Raw genomic sequence first — 18,022 nt, 5'->3', positions numbered from 1 at the left:
ACCCCGCAAGGGAGTACATTAGTACAAGGCGTGAGTGCGTGTGTGTGTGTGTAAAATTTATGTTTTTCTCTGCAACTTTTTGACACGCACAAATCATAATTACGTCAAAACAAATGTGAGGAAAACTGGATATGTGTTACAGGAGTGAGATTTTATGTTTTGTCTTAAGAAAGGCTTGACTTGACTTAAGCGAAATAATTATCTAGTCAATAACCATACATCACGGTCGGTTAAAACCGATAACTCTAAGAAGCTCCTGATTTTTGATAGCATACCTAAGTATTTTTTGTTAGTTCACTAACGTATTTCACAAGCAAACCATCTGTCTTGAAGCCATAAATAGGGCTACTTACAAATAGCAGGTAATAAACTCAATGTACCTACGTAATATACAAGCGTTCTTGCTTGTTCGTATATAGTTAACTAGCTGTTCCCGCGCGCTTCGCTTCGCCTTAAAATGTTTTCCCGTGGGAATTCCGGGATAAAAAGTAGCCTATGTTCTTTCCCAGGGTCTAGACCGTATGTATACCAAATTTCATTCCAATCCGTTCAGTAGTTTTGGCGTGAAAGAGTAACAGACAGACAGACAGACAGACAGACAGACAGACACAGTTACTTTCGCATTTATAATATTAGTTAGGATCTTAGCTTGCAACGCTTCAACAGCTGAAATACAGAGTGCGTGAAAACCAATAAATGTCAAAACTCGCATATAACCCCTCCATACCTACCCGTCAATCCTTTACTTGTACTAAAAACACTTAAACCTTGCCATTGTATTTCAAACCTTAAATCGGCTAATTAAGTTGCAAAAGACACAATCAGTGCCTGCCGTAAAAAAGGTGGGTGGAAGATACTGGTTTTAGCGTTTTAGGGTTACCTCAACTGAAGCAAGAACATTTTAATGCATTTTCAACTGGGTCGTTATTATGTGTATAAAAATAATTCTACCTTCTGCGAGATCCAGTGGCCAGAGTTCGTTGGCTTCGTATAAAATTAAACATTAAAATAAACACGCTTATAAAATAACTCAGTTTTGATTTAAGCCACCACGCTGTATTAAATGCGGTACGGACATATTAAATGCCTCGTCACGGTTCTTCAAGAAGTGCAATGGACATTGAAGATAATAATTTACGTTTAATCTTTACAAATGCATTTCTTGAAAAAAAAAATATTTCATAACAGAGGTGAAATTTTACTTTAAGTTTTTAAAACCCTTTTTTATTTAATATCCTGTATTATAAGTAGGTAGTACCTAATATAATCGTGTACGCTATTCCTCAATTGGTACTAATGTTGACTTAATTTTTCTTTAATTTAAATAGCAACACTCCGTTATACTTTTAAATTTGGCAAAACACATCAGGGTATTATTTGTATGCACAATATGCACATCGGGAAACATATATCAAATCACGGTTACACGTCGTTTAGTGTGTTTTGTCACTTATCATAAAATATTTCTTTGTAAAACGGCAAAATACATGCTTTATGAAATTCATTTCTCAAAATCAAAATCAAAATCAAATTGCATTGCTTGTTGACACAACGACCAGGCAAAATGTCTTAAACTGTACTACTCTATTTATTTATACTTACAGATAAAAATACTTACTAACTTTTAACTGATAGTCCCAACAGATTTTTTATTGGAAAAAGATGCACCATAAAAATGCATGTTTTGACTTAAAATTTTATATCTTTTTCTAAAAAAACGCCGCAAGATGTATCTTTTTACTGCTTAGCTCTGTTTAATGTAACATTTCATTAGATCGTATAGCACGTGACTCGCGCTCATATATCATCAGTGTTGAAGGGTTAACCACATTTAAAAATGGATACATCAAGCATTCTTAGGGCTACATACAACTATACTATTGCATTTCACATTCAACTTTGAACCTAATTCACTAAGTAGCAAAGTCTACATGACATCACAAGTTAAGGTATGGTATGCTAGATTTTATTTACCGGTGAGATTGCTTTTTTATTGTATTCCAACCCTTAAATGGGGTCTAAAAATACTTGATAAATTGTTTCTTTTTTACTTTGATTTGTGGCGTTGAATATTGTCGTGAAGGATGTTTACTTTCAGTCTAAGAGCATTTGATAGACTATGTTTTTAATTGGTCTGAACTTTTTTACTTATCGATACTTTCAAACGCATTGAAAACGAGTAATTTGTTAAATACCTCTACACTCCGAGCAATGAAAAAGTTCCCCTTTTTCATAGTGAGTGTATTAATTTATGTTGTTACTAGCTGTTCCCGCGAGCTTCGCTTCGCCTTAAAAAGTTTTCCCGTGGGAATTCCGGGATCAAAAGTAGCCTATGTTCTTTCTCAGGGTCTAGACCATAATATGTATACCAAATTTCATTCAAATCCGTTCTGTATTTTTGGCGTGAAAGAGTAGCAGACAGACAGACAGACAGACAGACACAGTTACATATAAGTACAACAAAATTGCTTTTACGGCGAAAGAAAACATCGTGAGGACCTATACATCTAAATACTATTATACCTATAGCCTCCGAATTCATAAGGCTTTTCACTTTAAAATCCAAATAATGACGTTATGATATACGAAGTTCGACTTTTTGACTGACATAAACAGTAGAAATTCGTGTTTAGAAGTCATTTGTAAACCTTCTCTAAATTTACAATACGATCTATGAATGTAGGGGCATAGACTAGTATGGGTATATACATCAGTGTACCCTATGTGTACCCTAAGTAATACATAACACATAACCCTATACCTTCCCGCCAAGATTAAAGGGGTTTACGGAACACAAGTAAAACAAACAGTTGCATAACGGTAACCCTGCCGTGCAGTGGTCTGGTGGACCCGACGCCAGATGCCGATAGTTTTTTTTTATTACTTTATTGTTATTATTATTATTTTGTAAACATGCCCGCTTCTGTTGCATGTACAGGTTGATTTAAATTTAAAATTACATTTCTTTTTTTATCTGACAAAAATTATTACTCTTGCCGAAGCTATGTAGGTAATGTATTGCTTTTTATAAGCTAAGTACGTATTAGGTATTTGGTTCTATTGCCCCATTAATCACTCCCATAATCTGCCCCAATAATCAACCCCATTCCCATCAAACGGGGTGTGCGCCAAGGAGACACTCTGTCACCCATGCTCTTCACTAACGTCTTGGAGGACATCATGAAGACCATAGACTGGAGTGACAGAGGTCTCAATATAAACGGTGCTCGCATGTCACACCTGCGTTTTGCTGATGATCTGATCATCCTAGCTGAGAACGTCACAGATCTCCAATGCATGCTCGTAGAACTGCACGAAGCATCCCTGAAGGTTGGACTAAGGATGAACATGTCCAAGACTAAGATCATGACCAATCTTCCTGCAAACGTGCAGCCTAACATAATTGTAGGTAACTGCCACATCGAGGCAGTGGATGAGTACGTCTATCTTGGACATAGTTTATCCTTTGGACAAAGTTCTCAGGTAAAGGAGATCGCTAGACGAATTCAGCTGGGATGGGCTGCCTTCAGTAAACTTGAAGACGTCCTTAAGTCCCAAATCCCTCAATGCCTGAAGACTAAGGTGTTCAATCAGTGTGTTCTGCCTATCCTCACTTACGGAGCCGAAACATGGACGCTCACTAAAGCCAACATGCACAAAATAAAAGTCGCACAAAGGGCTATGGAGCGCGCCATGCTCGGCATCTCTCTTGTGGATCGTGTGCCCAATGTCGAAATTCGACGTAAAACTCGTGTGGATGACGTGGGTACCCGAATCACAAGATTAAAGTGGAGATGGGCAGGACACTTGGTTAGGAGGGACGACGGCAGGTGGACTGGGGCAGTCACAGAGTGGTGGCCAAGAACTGGCAAACGAGGAATAGGCAGACCGCCGGCCCGATGGTCTGATGACATTGTTAAGGTGGCCGGTAGACACTGGACTAGGCTCGCACAGGACCGGAAGAGGTGGCGTGATAGGGAAGAGGCTTATACCCAGCAGTGGGCAGATACGGGCTGATAATGATGATGATGATGATGATGATTAATCACTCTTAATTGTAATTTGCAATTTATTATTATTATGCGTGTCTGCAACTAAAGTCACACTTCAAAACCGCAACTAAACTACATTAGGCCGCAACACCACAAGAACACGATAACCCATAATAATAAACCACGGGATCAAATAACGTTTAATTAACCGCAAATGTTCCATACAATTCGCAGAGCAGTGAACGTGTTCGAAATTTAAACAATCGGTTTACCTTTGGCCGAAGAAGTTATTTAATTTCGGCTGCGTATGTAAACAAATATAAGCGGTTTTTATAATTATGCTAGTACCTATTTGGTTATATTTTTATTTTTTTCAACTGATATTGATAAAAACTTTAGTTTAAATACCTATATGAATATGAAATAGTTTAATAGTGTTATAGATTAGGTACATCGATTATTTCATTTGTAAGTAAATACTTTCTGTATGAAACCATAACCAATGCTTGCCAGTACTTGCTACATAATCTTAACCAACAGCTTCGGCTAAAATCTTCGGCCATTTCAGCGGCTTCGGCTAGCACATTTCGTTCGAAATTTAAAACATCCTGTGCGAGGAAGCGCGCGCACGTGCGCAGCGCACTTCCTGCCTGCGCCTGCGCATATACCTGCGCCAAGCAACTCAATTATACGAAACTAGTCCCTAAAATCGTAGCACTAAAAGTCTTATTGAAATGCAGGGAAAATACACAAGCATTTCATTTCTGCCGCTGTACTGTAAGTAAAAGTTAGAGGGAAGTAATCCTTAAGATCTTACTCCTAAAACCTTTACTCGAATCCTGAATAATTTGTAAGTATTTCAGGGAGTGGACTGCAGACGTGGCGGCCAGTAAATGACATACAAATACGTTTTAATGTATTGCTTGTTTGTTACTAAGTTGTTGTTGCTATTTTCATTGGTACTTATTTAAGCAGTAGTGATGATCCTGACTAGTAACTATAAATGGTAATGGTAAATAATCCCTTATTTGAACTTTGCTGTAGATGTAGACAATGTGTATTAAGTTTTAATATTTTTATTTATTTAATTTTTTTCTTCTTTTTTTGTTTATAGTTAGGCTAGGTACCTTTAGTCATAATTTTTCTTAAGTTTAGAATAAGTTATTTAGATTGTATTGTGTACATAGATATTTACAGTTTGATTAAATGATTTAGCTCCACCAGTTTTAATATTTAGTAATACCTATAGTACTTATCAAAAAAAAAATGTTCTTTAAGTAATACCTAAACCATACCCAGCAGTCGAATGATAATAATAAGTTTTTAGTGCTTTCTCTAATAGGTTACCTCTAAGGTCGTTTTTCAATAACCGTCTGTATAAAATTTTATTCACTGGAATTTCTAACTAAACTATTATCCGGTAGGTCTTCTAACTTCGTAAAGCTAAAGATTTATTCAAATTGCAGTGCCTAATGTTGATTGTAAAATAATACTTAAATAGGAATGTTATTCTATTGGTATTCGTGAGGTCCTAGGTTCAAGTGATAGTGATCTTTAGGGTTAAACAAACTTATTGCAAGTAAATAATAATATAATATAAATAAATAAGTATACACTTAGTAAGTTTACTTGGTGCATATTTGAAAGATTTTCGTTACAATATGATTGAACTTGTTTCAAAAAGTTTCAGAAATATTTTCTATTAACAAACATAATGTTACATTACATTTTGACAATTACTACAAAAAAACAAGCCCAAAATGTGAATAGCTCTGAAAAATAGCACCATTTCATTATGATTTCCTTAGCTTCTCTTCCAAAATGGCTGCTGGCTCACTTCACAACATAAAACGGCTTACCTGTCGAAAGAGATTCCATAAATAGTTCAAGAGCAGAGAGAGAGAGAGTTTAATACATCGATAACTGCGGCCAGTCATTGTTTTTTCTTTATAATAAGTATGTAAGTACCTACTATAATTAGAGAGGCTGAACTTATTTTCAAAAGTTTCAGGAATGTTTTTCTAGTGATAACTATTATAAGCAATATTAAGAAATTATAATTTTTAGATTAGGTACGGAAATGGTAGGTACTTCATACAAATTTTTGGGAGAAACGTTCGCTTGACGAAAAATTCAGTTCCTTAACAGTTCATTGGTAATTAAAAGTCATTGATATAATCATTGATTATGTTCCCATAATAATTTATTTAAGAATATCAGCAGAAAGCACTAACTTGTTGTAACCAAAGCTTTAGATCTCCACTGATTCAGTTCGACCTTCAATTCCAACACAACAATGTATTTACCCCATTCACGTACTAAAATCTATTTTGTATGTTTTGGCTTCTCTCAATACGGGGAATAAAGTTATTTGCAATGCTAATACGCTGTTGAAAACTAACGCCTGTGCGCTCAACGAGCTTTGGTTAGGTCATTATGTTAGAAACATTTGATTGAAACAATACAATATTTATAATTTACTAGCTGTTCCCGCGCGCTTCGCTTCGCCTTAAAAAGTTTTCCCGTGGGAATTCCGGGATAAAAAGTTGCCTATGTTCTTTCCCAGGGTCTAAACCGTATGTATACCAAATTTCATTCAAATCCGTTCAGTAGTTTTGGCGTGAAAGAGTAACAGACAGACAGACAGACAGACACAGTTACTTTCGCATTTATAATATTAGTTAGGATTGCACAATTTACAAAAGTAGATGTACAAGCAGGTGGACTTAATGCTAAGAGCATTCTCTCCCAGTCAACCTGCAGGAGGTTCAGGAGCAGAAAGTAGGAAAGTGCAAAAAAATTACAATTTATAAAATATATATTATTCACAGAAATGATACCTACTCCCTATGTGGATCCAGACTTTCTATCATTCGAGGATATTATCCAAATACCTAGTTGAGGTAAAAATAAAGTTAAAGAAAGCCGATAGTTCCTATATACAACATACGAATACATAAGAATTGTTTACATGAAGTATTAAATCACAAAACATAATATTACAAAATTACTCCCACAGTGTTTAAAAAAAATGGCAGACTTTTTTCAGTAGGTAATTATCACTTCAATGTGTGACTGTCAACGATATTTTAGCACGACCTAGATGGAGTGCCAGCGCAAAAGAAACGTTTCGACAAATAACACCCCACTTCTACCACTGAGCTGGGCCCCAAGTCTGCTAAGGAATGGCGGCACAGTTGTGTGTCGGCAGCATTGGTTTCGCACTACAGGCATTCCTTATCTGCGTTTTAGAGAATATTTATTGTATATTTTTTAAAGAACTAACGTTAATAAACAGTAATAAGTGTTAAATGTTTCATATTGCACTACTGGGACTCACTAACCAAGAGAAAACTGATACCTAAAGTCGGAAAACTATTCAGACGACACAGCATTGAGCCGCCATTCCTTAGCAGACTTGAGGCCCTGTTGTTACTTGTGACTTTATTCATTGGTACAAATTGTTTTCATTAGGTTGAACTCGAAACGGTTTGACAGTGACAGTAAACTAAATGCTTCAGTGTTTAGCTTTGTTTTTGTACCATCTTGTTCGTATATTGTTAGTCTAAGGTTTCTGTCATTAATCATCATCTTGTGAATATCCATACTCTCTCATCACTACTTTGTCAGCAATGGTTACAAAAGTACGCAAATGTTCGGTATTTACTAGTGTTTTAGGTCGGACCATGTGGTTGAATGTGTTTAGGATTTATAAAACATACCTACATACAGACAAATTGAGAACCTCCTCCTTTTTTCGAAGTAGGATAAAAATTCCGCTAACAAAATGTCGACACCAAATGATCCAATTTTTTTAAAATTTCATTGGATTTCATCATCATCACGACCCATTACGTCCTTACTGCTGGGGCACGGGTCTCCTTCCAATGAAGGAAGGGTTAGGCCTAGTCCACCACGCTGGCCAAGTGCGGGTTGGTTTCATTAGAATTTATAAAAATATTAACGCATTTAGTTGGTAATATTGTGAATCGCTGTTAAATGTAGAAGATCGTCATTATATAAGCTAGCCTTTTTCGTTTAGGAGTAATTTGATGATATTATTGTCACTGAAACTTTTTCGTTGCTTGCGAGTGTATAAATAGTTAATCTTAAACACAAAACGAGCCACCTTTGAAACTTAAAGCATAAAAGGTTACAGGATAAGAAGCACTCATTGTTTTTATTATACAGGCGGCTCCTTTGAGAGTAAAATACAGACATACTTGAAAGGGTTGTTACACCTAGTCAAGAACACTCTATGTATATCCTATTATGTTATTCATCTATCTTATACTTGCGAGTCAAAAATAAAATTAGGCAATGGAGAAGCCGAGTGAAAAGATATACAGAGTGTTGCAAAATTGGTAGATATCGACATCATCATCATCATCATCATCATCTCAGCCATAGGACGTCCACTGCTGAACTTAGGCCTCCCCCCATTAATTTCCACCTTTTTCGATCGGAGGCGGCCCGCATCCAGTGCTTCCCCGCGGACTTGACTATATCGTCCGTCCATCTCGCGGGGGGCCGCCCAACGCTGCGCTTGCCGGTACGTGATCTCCACTCGAGGACCCTTCTGCTCCACCGACCATCAGTCCTTCGAGCAATGTGTCCGGCCCGGTGCGCGGTGGTAGATATACTAAGCCGAAAAGTTGGTTGTACCATTTTTCCAATAAAACTGTGTAAACTATAATAATTTCTCCGGTAAGTAGTTCTACACTAGTTTTAGTGAATTCAGATTACTCATACATTATTTATTTCAGCATGGTATAAATCTGTTTACATGGGCTATTGTTTATTATCAACTAAAAACTAAAATAGAATTTAGAAAATTTAGGACAAAAGAAGCACAGTAATGCTAATGACTGATGATAGGCAATCGATTTTAATAGAAAATCATACCGTAAATGTAAACAGATACGACCTATTTTCCTGAATTCGTGTAAATGAAAACAAGCCGAGTGATTGTTAACAGATCACCTCAAATTAACCTACAATGAACTGAAACTCATTGAGTTAACCTAATTTTATTGGACAGAAGACAGACACATTAAAACACAATGTTCTGTTTTAGGGAGTGGTGGTAGCTCAGTCGGGTAAGCGCCCGCTTCTCACGCCAGAGATGCGGGTTCGAATCCCGGCGCTGACATGTACCAAGGAGTTCTTTGAATTTAAGTACAATGTATACCATCGCTCTTACGGTGAAGGAAAACATCGTGAGGAAACCTGCATATCTAGATCTAGCACATCTAGATATGTGAACCCACCAACCCGCAGTGGACCAGCGTGGTGGGAAATGGTCCAAGCTTAGGAAGGCAGTTTAGACCTAGGGGATATGCACAAAGATTCCATTCGAGAGAGCCAAGTGCAGGTACTGACACCCCCAAAGACAATAGAATGTTCTGTTTTGGAGTGAACACAAAATGAAATGAGTCAGCCCCGTGATGATTTCTTTAACATGCATGAAATGTAATGCTACGAAAAAAATTTTTTGTTTACATATTTTTTTACATATTTTGTACTATTTTCATGAAATTTTACAAAAACGTAACTTGATTGGTACTTAGTTTATTTAACATACACAATTATGCTACAAAACAATATATTTCCCCTATAATGTTGCAATAAAGCTTCAAGTAAATCTGGGCCCTAATCTATAACCAACAAAATTAAATGCAACACATGAACTTTAGTGCTTGACTGACGTCTCGTCTGACACTTGTCAATTGACAGATTCCAATACCAATCTCCTGATATACAAAAATCTTCACTCTATCTGAGTCCTTTTTATCATTTCACTTTAAAATGTATCACAATCGCAATAAACGAAATTGTTTAAGCCTAAGGCATTTGTACAGTACAGGTTGTTGCAAAATAGGTATACTAAGCCGAAACCTACATGTGCAGCATGTTATATATCTAAGCCCAAAAACGAAATCAGAATTTCAAAATTCGCGAAACACCCTATATATTATTTTTAATTATTATGAACGTTATATTTATAGGTACCACTTCAGAAAACGTGACGTGTTATGACACAACATCAGAACAATGAACTGCTGATGGATGAAAGTGATAAGTTTATTCGTTTCTGATGTTAACCATGATGAAATTATACAAGTAAATATTATCATAACTATGTATAAACAGGAAAATTCTGTTAGATCTTAGCCGTGGGCAACAAACTAACCAGATATACAAAACAATAACTTTACTGCTAGACGAAAATCACCATACAAAATAAAACAAAAAAATACTTTGTTAAAAAAAATCTAAACGCCGCCAGCTTGAGATGAATTGATATTAGATTCGGATTCGATTGTTGAATATCGAGTCTAAAGTTTTTTTATAGGTTCTCAAAATCACCCCTCCGTTGTATGCAATAATGCATTGTTAATCACTATTCAAGTGACAATAAAAGTGAGGAAAAAAATATTACTTTTGGTTTAAATAGCCATAAGTAGCAATTGTTCAGTTTCGTCTCACAATAACCTCCCCTATATTTTTTATGTTCTAGTTGTGTGATAATGTGAAATGTATCAATAAACGACGACCGAATGGCGTAGTGGTTAGTGACCTGACTACTGAGCCGATGGTCCCGGGTTCGATTCCCGGCTGGGGCAGATATTTGTTTAAAGACAGATATTTGTACTCGGGTCTTGGGTGTTGATATTTATATTTAGTATCTATCTATCTATGTATTTGTGTAGATATATCAGCTGTCCGACACCCATAACACAGGTTCTGCCTAGCTTGGGGTCGGATGGCCGTGTGTGAGATGTCCCCACATATTTATTTATTTATACTGGTTTTTCCCATTTAACTGTCAAGGGACAAGAAATAATGTAGGTGAAATCCTTATCCTAACTAATATTATACTTAAATGCGAAAGTAACTGTGTCTGTCTGTCTGTCTGTTACTCTTTAACGCCAAAACTACTGAACGGATTTGAATGAAATTTGGTATACAGATAGTCTAGACCCTGAGAAAGAACATAGGCTACTTTTTATCCCGGAATCCCCACGGGAAAACTTTTTAAGGTGAAGCGAAGTTCGCGGGAACAGCTATTATATAATAAAACAATAAATAAATAAATATAAATAAATAAATAAATAAATAAAATTTATTTTCAAATCAGTGTGTACATACAGTTTTCTAATTATGTTACTTAATTTAGTAGCTACACGTTATTGCACACAAAACAATTATGAGACCCTACTCCCTAATAAAGGGCATAGCCCTGTAGTTTTAGGATAAGTAGTGATTGCTCAACCCTTAACTGGTGACTTAGGTAGCTAAAACAAATTACCTAGTTTAATAAGTTACTTAAATTTAAATTTAACGTAGATTTAAAAAGTAAATCATACAGAAAAAGAAAAAGAAAAACAGACTATATGAATGTGTGTGTGTGCGTGTGTGAGTGTGTGTGTGTGTGTGTGTGTGGTGTGTGTGTGTGTGTGGTGTATGTGAGTGTGTGTGTGAGTGTGTGTGAGTGTGTGTGTGTGTGTGTGTGTATAATGATGCCTGCACCTGCATAGAGTATTGAAAATATACAATGAAATATTTTATATTCTTAGCACACTGGTTTTAAAGACGACTCAATGAAGTCGTAATCCTTCGTTAGTAGCCATATCTTAACCTTATGTTTGCACTCAAAATTGTTTAATTCATACATTTTGAGATGCTTGTTTACATGATTATATATAAAAGGACCGAGAAAGGGGAAGAAACACTCACTGAATTTAGTATTAAACTTTTTTTGATCACATACAATATCAGATCTACGTTTCAGCGTTATATTTTTGTCAAAAGGTGTGATTTCATGTTGAAGCCGAATTGTTTCCAAAAGAAATAGTTTTCTTACTGTCAAAACTTTGAGGGAATCATAAAGGAGTGCGGTAGGAAAACGATAAGGTTTATGATCTATGACTTTCAATAACGCCCTTTGTGAAATTTCCAAATTGAGGAAGAGAGTCTTATGAGTTCCACCCCAGGACGTTATGCAATAAGTAAGCACACTCTCCCCAAGGGCATAATATACTCTTATCAGTGAGTCAATATTCATAATTTGCCTCAAGTTTTTAAAAATATAAATCAGCTTCCTAATTCTTCCGCATAGGTGTTCAATGTGTGACCTGTAAGAGAGATTGTGATCTATAATGACTCCCAGATATTTGGTTATAAGACATCTTTCCAAACTAGCACAGGGACATGTACCATTAGTGGAACAATTAGTGGAACAATTTGGAGCATGGATAATTAGTTGATGCAGTAACTCCGGTTGTGTAGAGTTTCTTATTGAAAAGGTAATATATTTAGTTTTGCTGGCATTTACGGTAAGGACATTTTTAGATAGCCAGTGCGAAACCTTATTTAACCCTAACTGTGCAGATTCAAAAGTGTCTTGCCATGTATCCCCTGCAAATAATAATGCGGTATCATCTGCGTAAGCAATTAGTCTACCACCCATTTCCAGAGAACATAATTCGTTTAAATAGACGAGAAACAACGTCGGACCAAGAATACTTCCCTGTGGTACTCCATAACAAATCGGTAAATCTCTACTTACATGCTGACCGATCTTGACACACTGGGTTCTACATGAGAGATAATCAGAGAAAAGTTTCAGAGGAATCCCTCGTATACCAGAGTTGTTTAGCTTATCCACAAGTAGTGGCACAGAGACAGTGTCAAATGCCTTGGCAAGATCCAGGAAGATTGCAATCGGTTTTTTATGATCATCTAGTTTCCCTGAGATATACGAAGTCAGTTCAAGTACTGCTTTTGACGTTGATTTTCCGCGTCTAAAACCGTATTGATTTTCGGATAGTTTATGATACTTTTCAAGGAAACCAGTTAGCCTGTTATTCAATGCCTTTTCTAAGACTTTTGATATAGCTGTCAGAATTGATATTGGTCTATAATTGTTGACACTGTCTCTGTTACCACCCTTGTAGATTGGCACAACGACACCTTTTTTCAGCACAGTGGGAAAAACACCTAATCTAAAACACTGGTTAAATAGATGGACTAAGACAGGTATAAGGATGTGTTTGAACTTCTTCAGGAACTTGGTAGATATAGAGTCCCATCCAGTTGAACACTCAGTCTTAAGACCATTAATTAGAGTCCGTATCTCATCTTCGTCAGTGTCTAGCAAAACGAATGTATTAGATGTGTTATCTAAGGGGAATACAGGTTGGGAAAGGTCACAGCTGGCCAATGCTATTTCATCCTGGTTGTTGGCTACAGAAGAGTTTGACAGGACTTTTTCCGCGAGATTTTTACCAACATCTACAAAGTGCTCGTTGATGTGGTTAATTGATCGATCTGCATTCTCACTGTCAATCAGCTGTGTACTGTGATTGTCTTTTTTGCCTGAAGATGTTATAGATTTAATTGCCTTCCATAATAGCTTTGGATTTCCTCCCGCTGATTCTATTTGTTCCTTTTCGTACTGTCTTTTATTTTGCTTGACTAAGTTAAAATAATAGGATTTGTATCTAAGATAGGTTGTTTTTATTATATTATTGTTTGGATTCATTTTAAATTTTGCATGTAAATTGTCCTTGTTTTTTTGGCATCTTAATAATCCTTCAGTCATCCAGGCTTTTCCAATTCTTTTACGGGACGGGATCTTTACTATGGTAGAATTATCTTTGATTACATTTTGAAGCAAATCAACTAGTTTATTTAATCCTTCATTGGGGTCCTCAATTTCTAAGATTGACTTAAAATTATATGATTCGAGAGACTCTCTAACAGCATCATAATCCACTTTAAGAGTTGATTTAGATATTGGGTTGAATTGTTTTTTAAGATTTAAATCAAGGAGGACTGATCTATGGTCAGTAACAGTACTTTTGATAACGATAGTAGAAGAGGAAATCTTAGATTTTAGAAAAACATGATCAAGACAAGAGTTACTTTCTTCACGTGTGACAAAAGTATGACACGAATGGAGGCCATAGAAAGCTAGTAGGTTCTGGTATTTCTGACTATTTTGATCATCACACCCGGGTAGGATATTTATATTTATGTCACCGATGAGGACAACATTCTTATAGTGACTGTATTTTTGCAAGAGGTTGTCGAGAAAATCTAGAAACGTCTGTAAATTATCTTGTTTAGTACCTATATTTTTATCAAACGCGTGATGTCGATAAATCGCAATAAAAACCACTTCATTAGATATCAAAATTAAACAGTTACATGTTGAGCTAATGGCCTCTTCGACAACCAAATTCATACCATTTTTAAAATAGACCACAACGCCATCATTTTGGTAATGATTTGCGCTTGTTGACATTGTAGAATAATTTTCCAACTGTGGTATATTAGGGCAGCATGATAACCAACATTCTGTTAAGATGAGGATGTCACAATCTACTTTTAACCGTTCAAGGAGGACCAGAAAATCAGAGAAGTTTGTAACGTGTCCTATGCTTCTAATATTTTGGGTGATAATTTTCAGACTTGAAGACATAACCAACTTATGGCAATTATCTGCCTCTGTCTCATGGGCATTAGATAAAGATATCTGATCAATGTCTTTTATTAAATCTTGATTATTGAATTTTAATTTATAGACAAAAAGATGAACTTTTAGAATGACGCCACATGTTTGTTATGTTCAGGGACGTGTTTGTGGCTGTCCTACAAGGCAAACATTTCAATAATGGATTACAAATCGAATTATGTAATGATTTTTGGCAAATTTCCGGCAGAGTTACGTGAAAAAGTGTGTTGTATGAGTCGAGTTTTGAGGTAGGGGTTAATGTGTATTGTGTGTGTACTATTGTTTGTAGTGTAGTAGTGAGATGAGTGGAGAGAAACATTCGCTTAATATAACATGAAACATGCATTAATACACTTATAATAATAATACTCGTAATAACTAAAGCACAAAATATATAGCGCAGGTGATCGAGAGCTAGTCAGTCTTGTCTTTTTAACTTAAGTAAATCCTCTTCACTGTTTATCTGTATATGCGCCGCTCCTTCCGATTTTCTTATAAATACTACGCCATGAGAGGTCCAGCAGTAAGCATAGCTATTCTCTTTTGTGAACAATCGGGCCTGATAGAACAGCCTGCGTACCCCGAAGGGCAAGTATTCAGATACAAATATCGGTTTAGGGGGGCCGTTCAACTTAATGCTGCCAGTGTTGAGTTTTTGTTCTTTCGGGCGACTTTTATTGTATAGCTTAACAGCAGAGAGAAACTCTTCTTTTTTTATGACTGTAGTGAAATGGGCAACAATCGGCGTAGATGCTTTACTAGTTGAACGCTGCCGATAAACATCATTTATTTCTGCCAAAATTATAGGAGACTCTACAGTAGAGGCCAGCTTCATTATTACATCAGTAATCTCCCTCTTTGTCTGGAACTGATCACTGGGTAGATTTCGTATCTCAACGGAAGATGAGAAAGATTTGCGTTCCATGTAATTGATCTTTTCCTCTAATAATTTAATGTACTTCCGATCTTCTATCTTCTCGGCTTCCAGAATTTCAAATCTTTTCAGAAAAGAATCATAGGAATCGGAGAGAAAGCAAACGCTTTTTTGTAGTTCATCGTTCTGATTCTTAATCTTCGTAACAGATTCTTGCAGGGTAACGAAGCGCTGATGTATGTCACCACTAAATGTGTCAAACATTTCTTTAATGTACAATTTAATTCCGGCGTCGCTATCACTCTTTTTTCGCTGTGTAACATTTATACTTATGTCATCATCTCTCGGGATCTTTAAGTTACTGGTTGTGGCAGCATTATTTTGTGAAGTTGTTTGAATTATTGGATTATGCGAAGCTCCTTGGGTTGTAGTTTTAGGTGTCGGTGGAGAGCGTCTAAGAGGCATATTCCTTTAACGCAACACTGTAGTCAAGTAACGTCTAAGCGGGCAGGGGTCACGCTTAAATGGTGGCGATCGACGATTTGGTACAAAATGATTTTCCGTCCAGTTTAAGTAGAGCTCTGTCAACTTTATGTTTGATGTTGAAAGTATTAGACAGAGTCCGTCTCCCTTCGTGTCACTAGTTAGCGTATTTGACTGACCTTGTTACTCATAAGATCGCACGCGCACCCAGACACCAAACTCAGAGCGCTCCTCTTCAATTATGCACTCCTAGTACTGTGGTTGATTTAATGTAGAACTAATTTTGAAAATAATGCAATTTACAAAAACAATTTAATAGCGGTCTTTGGCACAACTGACTCGTATCGAGGTCCGGGGGGAAGAGGATCAGATCAGAGGAGGAAACAGATCTATCACTTATATGTTTTTTATATATGTACCACTAAACAAATAATACAATTATTTTGGACGCAATGGTACACAAATAAAATTGTACCTAGTTGCTTATTCTCAATTTCGGCACCTCTATACAATCGTTATTCAATTGACACCAGTCACAAACCAAACTGGGTGTTACTACTGATATGCGTGACTTGAATTGTAAGCACTATTTTTATGCCAACGGTACCTGCCAATTTATTGTCTCCTTATTATAAGAATTGATTGAAAATAATCACGAATGGATGTGAAATTGAAGGATGGAATGGCTATCTAAGTAAAAAAAGTTACTTAATCTGCAAACATCTTAAATAAATTAGTGATGTGCGTACTAAATTTTATAGTATACAATTTATAAACTGCATCAATTTATCATTTGAAATTAATTTAACTAGCTGCTAATGCGTTATGTCAGCTTGTCTATTCTAAAAAGAGGACATATCTGGCATAAAACATATAAGCTCTATCATCTATCACCTGGATGACAGAGATGTTAATCAATAATTTTCTTGCTTTTCCTTTATAACCATCAGTTAGCATTTTACTTGTATCATAATACTTAATCAATAATCAACAGTGATCTATAGCCGATATTTCTAAGAGTCGGCAATAAAATAACATGCATTCATGAGAGAATATTTCACTAACATTTATTTACATGTATGTAATAAAATGTTTCGTTTCGTACGTGGTCTGTTCCTCAGAATAATAAATGTTCGAGTATTAATTCTCATCTGATATTTGTTTGGGTGAACGGTCGGCGGAATCGCCGTATCGACAGTGCAAAACCCACGCGCGGCTATTTCGGCGCTATGAATATTTTGTCTGTGGTTTAAGGGCGATAGACGTGATACCACAGTATACGTATGTATGCCTTTGGTTTACTCTTGTGATATGGTCCAGAAACTGCATTGTTCTTCTTACCAGCAAAGTAAACATTGCTTACAAATTTACAGAGAGAAAGCAAGGAGCTATGAAACTTATTATTAGCAAGGGTAATTTTTCAAACTGAATTGGTTAGTACCTATGATACCCGGGATAAATCCATTCAAAGGTTTTGAATAAAATAAGTTATTGTAAGTATCTTCCTGTATTATAAACGTGAAAGTTAGTAAGTATGGATTCCTCCATCCATCGATGTTTGTTACTCTTTTACAGGGAAACGGCTGTATTTTTTAAAGAATTTGTCATGTTCATAGTAAACTGACACCTTTGGACACCCTGGATTAATACATAGGCAACTTTTCATACAGGAATTCGCACTGGATATTTTTTTGAGAAACCAAGCGCGAAAACGAGTGTATTATGTGTGGTATAGAAATACATACTGCAGTTGGCATATACCACCTACTACCTGTCATTAGTGTCAATGGTTCACACACGCACTCACGCCTTGTACTAATGTACTCCCTTGCGGGGTAGGCAGAGGTGCATTGCTGCACCCACTTTTCGCCAGAGTGTTATGTTAGTCCCAATGTTATAGGGGGCGGGCCTATTGCCATTTTACGGGCACATCCAAGACCTGAGAACAAATATCTGTGTTTAAACAAATATCTGCCCCAGCCGGGAATCGAACCCGGGACCATCGGCTCAGTAGTCAGGGTCACTAACCACTACGCCATTCGGTCGTCTTGAACCTTCTTCTTCTTCGAACCATGTCAATGGTTCCGTACCTTAAATCTGTTAACAGGCTATTTATTCAGCTAAATGCCTGAATAACACGCAGTATAATTA

The 18,022-nt window shown here is 36.4% G+C and overlaps 1 protein-coding gene across 2 annotated transcripts in view; it reads right to left on the bottom strand.

Annotated features, from left to right (window-relative positions):
- Positions 1–18,022, bottom strand: part of LOC105381484 (fibroblast growth factor receptor homolog 1) — a 55,267-nt gene that overhangs the window by 25,395 nt on the left and 11,850 nt on the right. The window lies entirely within an intron of this gene.

The sequence above is a fragment of the Plutella xylostella genome, chromosome 7, assembly GCF_932276165.1.
Source record: "Plutella xylostella chromosome 7, ilPluXylo3.1, whole genome shotgun sequence".
Lineage (NCBI taxonomy): Eukaryota > Metazoa > Arthropoda > Insecta > Lepidoptera > Plutellidae > Plutella > Plutella xylostella.
This window is presented reverse-complemented; position numbering and strand designations above follow the sequence as displayed.